Source organism: Papaver somniferum, chromosome 7 (genome assembly GCF_003573695.1).
Source record: "Papaver somniferum cultivar HN1 chromosome 7, ASM357369v1, whole genome shotgun sequence".
In the NCBI taxonomy this organism is placed as follows: domain Eukaryota; kingdom Viridiplantae; phylum Streptophyta; class Magnoliopsida; order Ranunculales; family Papaveraceae; genus Papaver; species Papaver somniferum.
In genome coordinates this window covers 147,923,077-147,929,664 of record NC_039364.1, presented here as the reverse complement: position 1 = coordinate 147,929,664, position 6,588 = coordinate 147,923,077, and the positions used below count along the sequence as shown (strand labels likewise).

The window sequence follows — 6,588 nt, the reverse complement described above, 5'->3', positions numbered from 1 at the left end:
AGGAATGTGGATTTATTATGGTTATGACTTATGAGTTGATGTCACGTTGTTATCTAGTTAGAAAGAATAGTTCATTGAAGTTCTGAGATATATCAAAAGATCTTTCTGCCAACCAAAAAGAAACAGTGTGTGTTTATATGAATCTCTCGAAACATTCTTCGCCTTTAATTATTTCGGCTGAGGCGAATAGAAACAAAGTGAACATATAGAAGTACAAGAAGTAGAAGATGCTTGGTATAACTAGAAAGACCTTGCCCGAGAAGATTTTATTCGATGCGGTAGGGTCACGGTACTATAATAAATGAGTGCGACTATACTTGGTTGCTAATAATTAGATTTAGAATTCAACCTTTGAAAATCAAACAGAGAGAACGACTAATTCAGTTTGAGAATTTGGTGCCTTGTAGCGGATATATCCCTATATCTCTATCTCCGTAGCAATAGAATGAACTAAGGTTATACAGTGTAAAAGCTGGGCTGTAGCTCCAGTTCTTTTTATTGGAAGGAAGTTCTTAGTATGTAATTGTCTCTCGGCCTTGAGGCTTGCACTCTTGTAAATATTTTCTCTTTTTGATGCTCTAGATTAGTGGTCCCTAGACTACACCCAAACTCTTTAAATTTGAGTGGATTTCAGCGATTACAAGTTCGAACCCCTATCTCTGCAGTGAAAGGGAACATGCCTACCACCAGACCACTTGATGATTGTCGATTTCTTTTCAATATAACCTTCTTTTCTTCTAACAAAAAAATAAAAATAAATCAAACCAAATCAATAGTGACTGCGAAATAAACTCTTAATTTATTTATTTTTTCAACTAAATAGCAACATGACGGTAATAATATGCTTCAAAAGAAGAAGAAAAATCAAATAAAATTAATTATCAACACAGAATCGTTTTGATCAGCACAGTTGAAACTAAAATGGTTCAGTAAGAATCTTAAAATGGTATAATTCCTTGTTCAAATAATTCAATCAACTAACTAGTGAGGATTTAATTACATTTTAAAAGAAAAGAAAGTTCTTAATTTGGAATCACGTATTTAATAAGCTCGTCAAGGAAGCAATTTCCCCGACAGCATGTTTGATTCCTAGGTCACGGACAGCAATTAGAAAAGATCATTTTACACACCTATACCTGATCATCTACTTGGTTACTAATAAATCCTATTAACCTCTCTAGATTTCACTTGATTAAAACATACATATTTATTAGTATAACAATTCTAGACAGACATAAAAATAGAACACCACCGAACCGACTCCGACAATAGGAGAACCCCCATGTGAATACTGAAGTAAACAGCCACAGGACCAACCATTCAATGTAAGAATTTTTGTTATATGTACAGGCATACTATCAACTCACATTCTAGGGGAACCTGAGTTTCACTTTTGAAGAAGGAACAAATGACTGAAATATTCCAGTATAGGATAAACAAAATCAGATTCTGGACTGAAACACACCTACCAAGCAACTGAATGCAAAAACTGTCCACCCGATTAGCTCTAGCTGATTAGATGTTATAAATGGAACCGCAAAAATGTCATATTTTTAACGGTTAAATGGTGAAGATATTTTAATCCGGAATTAGAATTTAGGGAGAAAAATTGCTACTATTGACAAAGCCAGATCACTACTTAAATTAGGGGGCCTGAGATAAATGAGACGAGGCAACTCATCAAAGATTATTTTTCCGGATTGTGAGGGATACTCTCATGAAGATTAAGATCTGTCTTCACAAAAAGTCGAAAAAAAACATTAAAAATTTTGCTGATTGAATAAAAGAAAGTGTGGTCAGTACGATTATGATGGATTCTCCAATGGTCTGGAAATGAAATGAGCTAGCTCTCTTACTACATGAATTAAAGCAAAGTTTATGATATTATATATGATAACAAATCGCACTACCAATATATAAATTCTAAGAACTCCCGAGAAACTTCTAAAGAAAATCTTTACTCAGCACTTCTCCTGCAGTTTCCTTGGGCTGGGGACACATCGAGATGGTTTGAGTTCAACCTTGGCCTAGTTTTCTTTGCCTAGATTTTTTTTAGGGAGGACCCTAGGTGTACAGAATTGACTACGTAAATGATTGATTTTCTTCGTAAATTTTTCGTTTCTATCTATAATCCTAAATCCTAATGCCGTGAAAACATGAGGCAGCCTGATTTCAAGTCTATCAACTTTTTTAATCCTAGTTAATCTTATCTAGGAATTACTGGTTAGTCCTAGAACGAGAGATCCGTCTAATGACTAGTCCAGTCATAAAATGTTTTTTAATCGCTGGTCCAAAAACATGTTTTTTGACCAGAAATTTTATCTCTTAGTCCATCCCACGTGTGAGTAAAATGATGTCTAGTTTTTATATTCCGAAAATAACCTTTTCTGCAATGAACATACAAGAATAGAGGATAAGAAAGTATTTTCGTTCTTCTTTTCCTTTTTATTTCAACAGCTCGGATCCAGTTTTCTTTCCGCTTCAGTTGGTTTTCTTCAATTTTAGATTTTCGATCTTAAATCCCCAGGTAATTTCTATAAACCTCTTCTCCATTCCTTAATATTTGTTATGCTTTTTGAATTTATGTTTGTTTTTTCAAATGAAATCATGATGAGCAGCTCGATTTCATGATTTGGTTGTTTTTTTTCATTGTTTTCTTTCTAGATCTAGTAATTGTTATCATTTTTCTATGTACACTGTTCAATTGCATGATTTAATCCCATTTTTGTTCGTATTTAATATTTTTATGTTGATTTTTGAATATGATTTTGAACTCGTGCTACTCTGTTGATTAGATCATCTTATTCTTTTGTTAACATATCATTTTGATTATATGTATGATTTTCGTTCTTTCTAGATTTACAGAAAATCACAATTTCAAATATTTTTCTAGATTTTATGATCCATACATATAAATATGTACTGTCTTTAGTATGGTTTTTTTGTGAAATTTGAAAAAATATGGGGATTTGTGTTTGGTGGATGGGAAATTTAGGAATTTTTTTGTTTTTTGAAATTATTAAATTTAGAGAGAAATTTGTAAGAAAATTGAGACTAATGGTATGTGATTGAGATTTGCGCAGTTTGGGTAAATGTGTGTTTTTTTGTTAATTGGAAATTGGAAGCATGATAGTTCAGTAGCGTTCTGAGTATACATATGAAAGAATATCATTTAGATCTTGTACTTATCTGTAGCGATTTTGCGGCACATATTTGTATGCAATGATTTCACAGTACACGTATGCATGTAGTGATTTCACAGTACATGTTTGTCTATAGTGTTTCACAATACATATTTTCTTGTACTGGGGGGGAGCTCTTTTATTACATTGACAAATACTTCAAAGTTAGTTATTATAGCCCAGCTAATAGCTATTAGACATGTTCGTACTACATATTGATATGTATTTTAGGTAGGATCATATAATACAAGGGTTTTTTAACAGTACATATCAACCATGAATTAGGATTTTTAGCACTACATATTAATATGTACCGTAGGATATTTTCGCAATACATATTTCCATGTACTAATTTTCGCAATACATATTTCCATGTGCTGATTTCGCAGTACATTTTTTCCTCCCAGTAAGGTTAGTTGGTGTTCTTTTTCTTATGATTAGAGCTCACATATTCATGCCACCTATGCCTAATGAAATTTTGTTTATCAGGTGTTATGAGAGCATCACTTTGAAGTTAATGTCTACGAGATTATAAAAATTATGTCCAAAATTGTTGGTTGAGTTCTTAAAGGATGTTGTTTTCTTTTTTCTACAACTGATTAATGTATTATTACTTGTAGGCTATTACTAAACCAGTTACAGATGAATGTGCTTTCATTGAAGAAAATGCGGGATTCATTTTCGGCAAGTAAGCCTCACACCATTCTCTGGACATAGCTATAACTATGTCATATTGTTGTGCATATACAAGCATAAACTAGGCTTTTACCCAGTAAATAATTAAGACCTGTTAACGGGGGTCGAGGGGGCAGCGCCCCCTCATAAGAAAGAAATTTAGTTAACTGAATAGTATCTTTCAAGATCCTACTGGTTACTCATTTACTGGTATTGGTTGTATAACAAAAATAAAAGTAAACTAGTTTTCTTCAGTTCATGTGTATATGTACTGTGATATTTGCTAGCTTTTTTCTCACTACGTATCGATATGGATTGTTGGCTCTTGAGTTTAAACCAAAGATCCTTATTTTCATTGTCTCACTTGATAGTGAAAAACTCAATGTCTACTCATGTACATGTGAGAGAACATCTTTCTGAGTCTTTTTCTAATATTACATAGGCAAGATAAAAAAAGACAAGCATATGATCATATTTGGGAGGACAGTCAAAAACTTTCTGGAAAGGTATTATTAGATGTGTCATATGGTTTTAGTTTGATTGAGGTTACATTTGGGTGGACCGTTTATTTTCTAACCATTTGTGGCTTCTTTTGCAGTCTTACTTCCCTGAATTTGTTGACGTGGATGAGAATCAAATAGAGCAATGGAACCATATAACCCCTCCCCTCAAGATTTTGGAGTCACCTCGAATGGACGGAGAAGCACAAGAACTTTGTCTATGAGAATCGTCATTCATCCCCAGAAATGCCTAATTAGTTGCAGTTGGAAGAAGAACAAATTAACCATACATCCATCATAGCTAGCTGACTACCTCCCATCCTCCCAAACCATACCTTTGTCTATGGTGGCAGACTAGCAGTTGAGGTTAGCAGACTTGCAAGCATTAAGGTTGAGAGACAGACTGGAGGAATTATCTCATCAAATTAAAAGGATCTGATACTCGGTATATATCGATATGTATAATATGGTTTAACTCGGTACATGTGGATATGTACTGGGTTTTAACTCACTACATGTCGATATTTACTAAACTTGGCTAAATTATATAGTTTTTGGCAGAAATTTCTTTTGGCTCTAGGTTACTACATGAAGATATGTACTTCCATTATTTAAGGCTTCATACTTTTTTCTTAGTCTCTTATATTAAGTTCATACGACTAGTATGTTGTACTATAAAAAGTATTGAAACACATTCAATTTTTGTTTTGCGAACTCTTCATGTACTAATATAATTCTGAGTTTCAGTCCTGGTTTTCTTAACCTGTTAAGTTTTACAGTACATGCATATATGTACTGCCTGTATTTAAGGCTTCATACTTTCATTTTTCCAAGTATTCATACTGATTAGTTTGTTGCAAAACTATAAATATAAACTAACAACATTAGACAACGATACAACAGTGCAAATAAAAAAAATGGAATGAAGACATACTGCACTTTATTTGTGATGGGCATTCAAGCACCAAGCTGTTCTTATTACACAACAAAATAATGGGAATTCAAGCACCAAGTTGTTCTTATTACACAACAAAATACGGGTAGTACATATCAATATCTATAAGGTATTCACAACAAAATTTATACATACTAATGGCCATTGTTAACTAATTTTCCAGTATAGGGAGATATCTACTCTTGTCTTGTAGTATTGATACCAAAAAATTATGAATAAGTTCCCATAAGACGCCTTACTTATCATTTGCAATTGCGCGTCAGTCAATTTTGGTCTTCATTCTTAATTGTATTCACAAGAATATACAACCCCTTAAAACTAGATATGTATATTCTCCTAGGGTCTTTTGCAGGTGCTTTCTTATTCTTTTTCGTATTCTTCACATTACCTGCACAAACAAGTCATTTATTTCATTATAAATGGATGTATATTGTAATATAAGAGTAGATATCAACTGTTAAAAACATATTGTTGGTATTCAAGCATCACAAAAAAGGACCTTTCCATCAGTACATATAGATATGTACTATTGGATATATAATGTCAAAAACATTTTGCTTGCATTCAATCATCAGAAATCAGTTTTTTACATAATGTAATATATTGTTGGTATTCAAGCGTTAGAAACCTAAGTAAAGAAGCACAAGAACACTTTTATTTTTTTTCTTTTGCAAGGTAGTACATATTGATATGTTGCATTATTTCCTTTCAGAGTAGATATCAAGGAAATGTATCCGAACAACAAAATATGTACTGAAAAGCATGTAAGATATAAACTAGGTTTTCACACAAAACATATTGACATGAACTGTTGTTTTGAAACAATATCTATTGTTGCTTCTATAAATATGTACTATTTGTTTCAACCTAGTACATCTCAAGATGGACTCTTGTTTTGATACATTTTCAAGTATCACAAAATTAATATTCAATCCATATCAATATCTATTGTTGATAACCCATTACATATCGATATTTACTCAGCGAAACTTCAGTACATATTCAATATGTATTGGGTATCAGACGCTTCAAATTGATAAGATGATCCTCCTGTCTTTCATGCTTGATGCCCTCAAATTTTCTAACTACATATTGTAGGTTTGAGAAACTACAATTCTCTTCCTTTTGCTTTTGGTGAAGTAGCTGTTGTTGTTTTTCCTTTGGTTTTTGTTGTTATACATATTGACACAATTAATATGTAAGTATCCACTACATATTGATAGTAAGTAACACTACATATTGACAGGGTAAATAAGGTTTTCACATACTACATATC

At 32.6% G+C, this 6,588-nt stretch overlaps 1 long non-coding RNA gene across 1 annotated transcript; it reads left to right on the top strand.

Moving 5' to 3' along the window:
* The first annotated feature begins 2,467 nt into the window (after positions 1–2,467).
* LOC113293651 lies at positions 2,468–5,055 on the top strand. The gene is made up of 3 exons (XR_003332430.1): positions 2,468–2,527; positions 3,803–3,870; positions 4,456–5,055. It is a non-coding gene; the product is annotated as an uncharacterized LOC113293651 (long non-coding RNA).
* Positions 5,056–6,588: the final 1,533 nt, after the last annotated feature.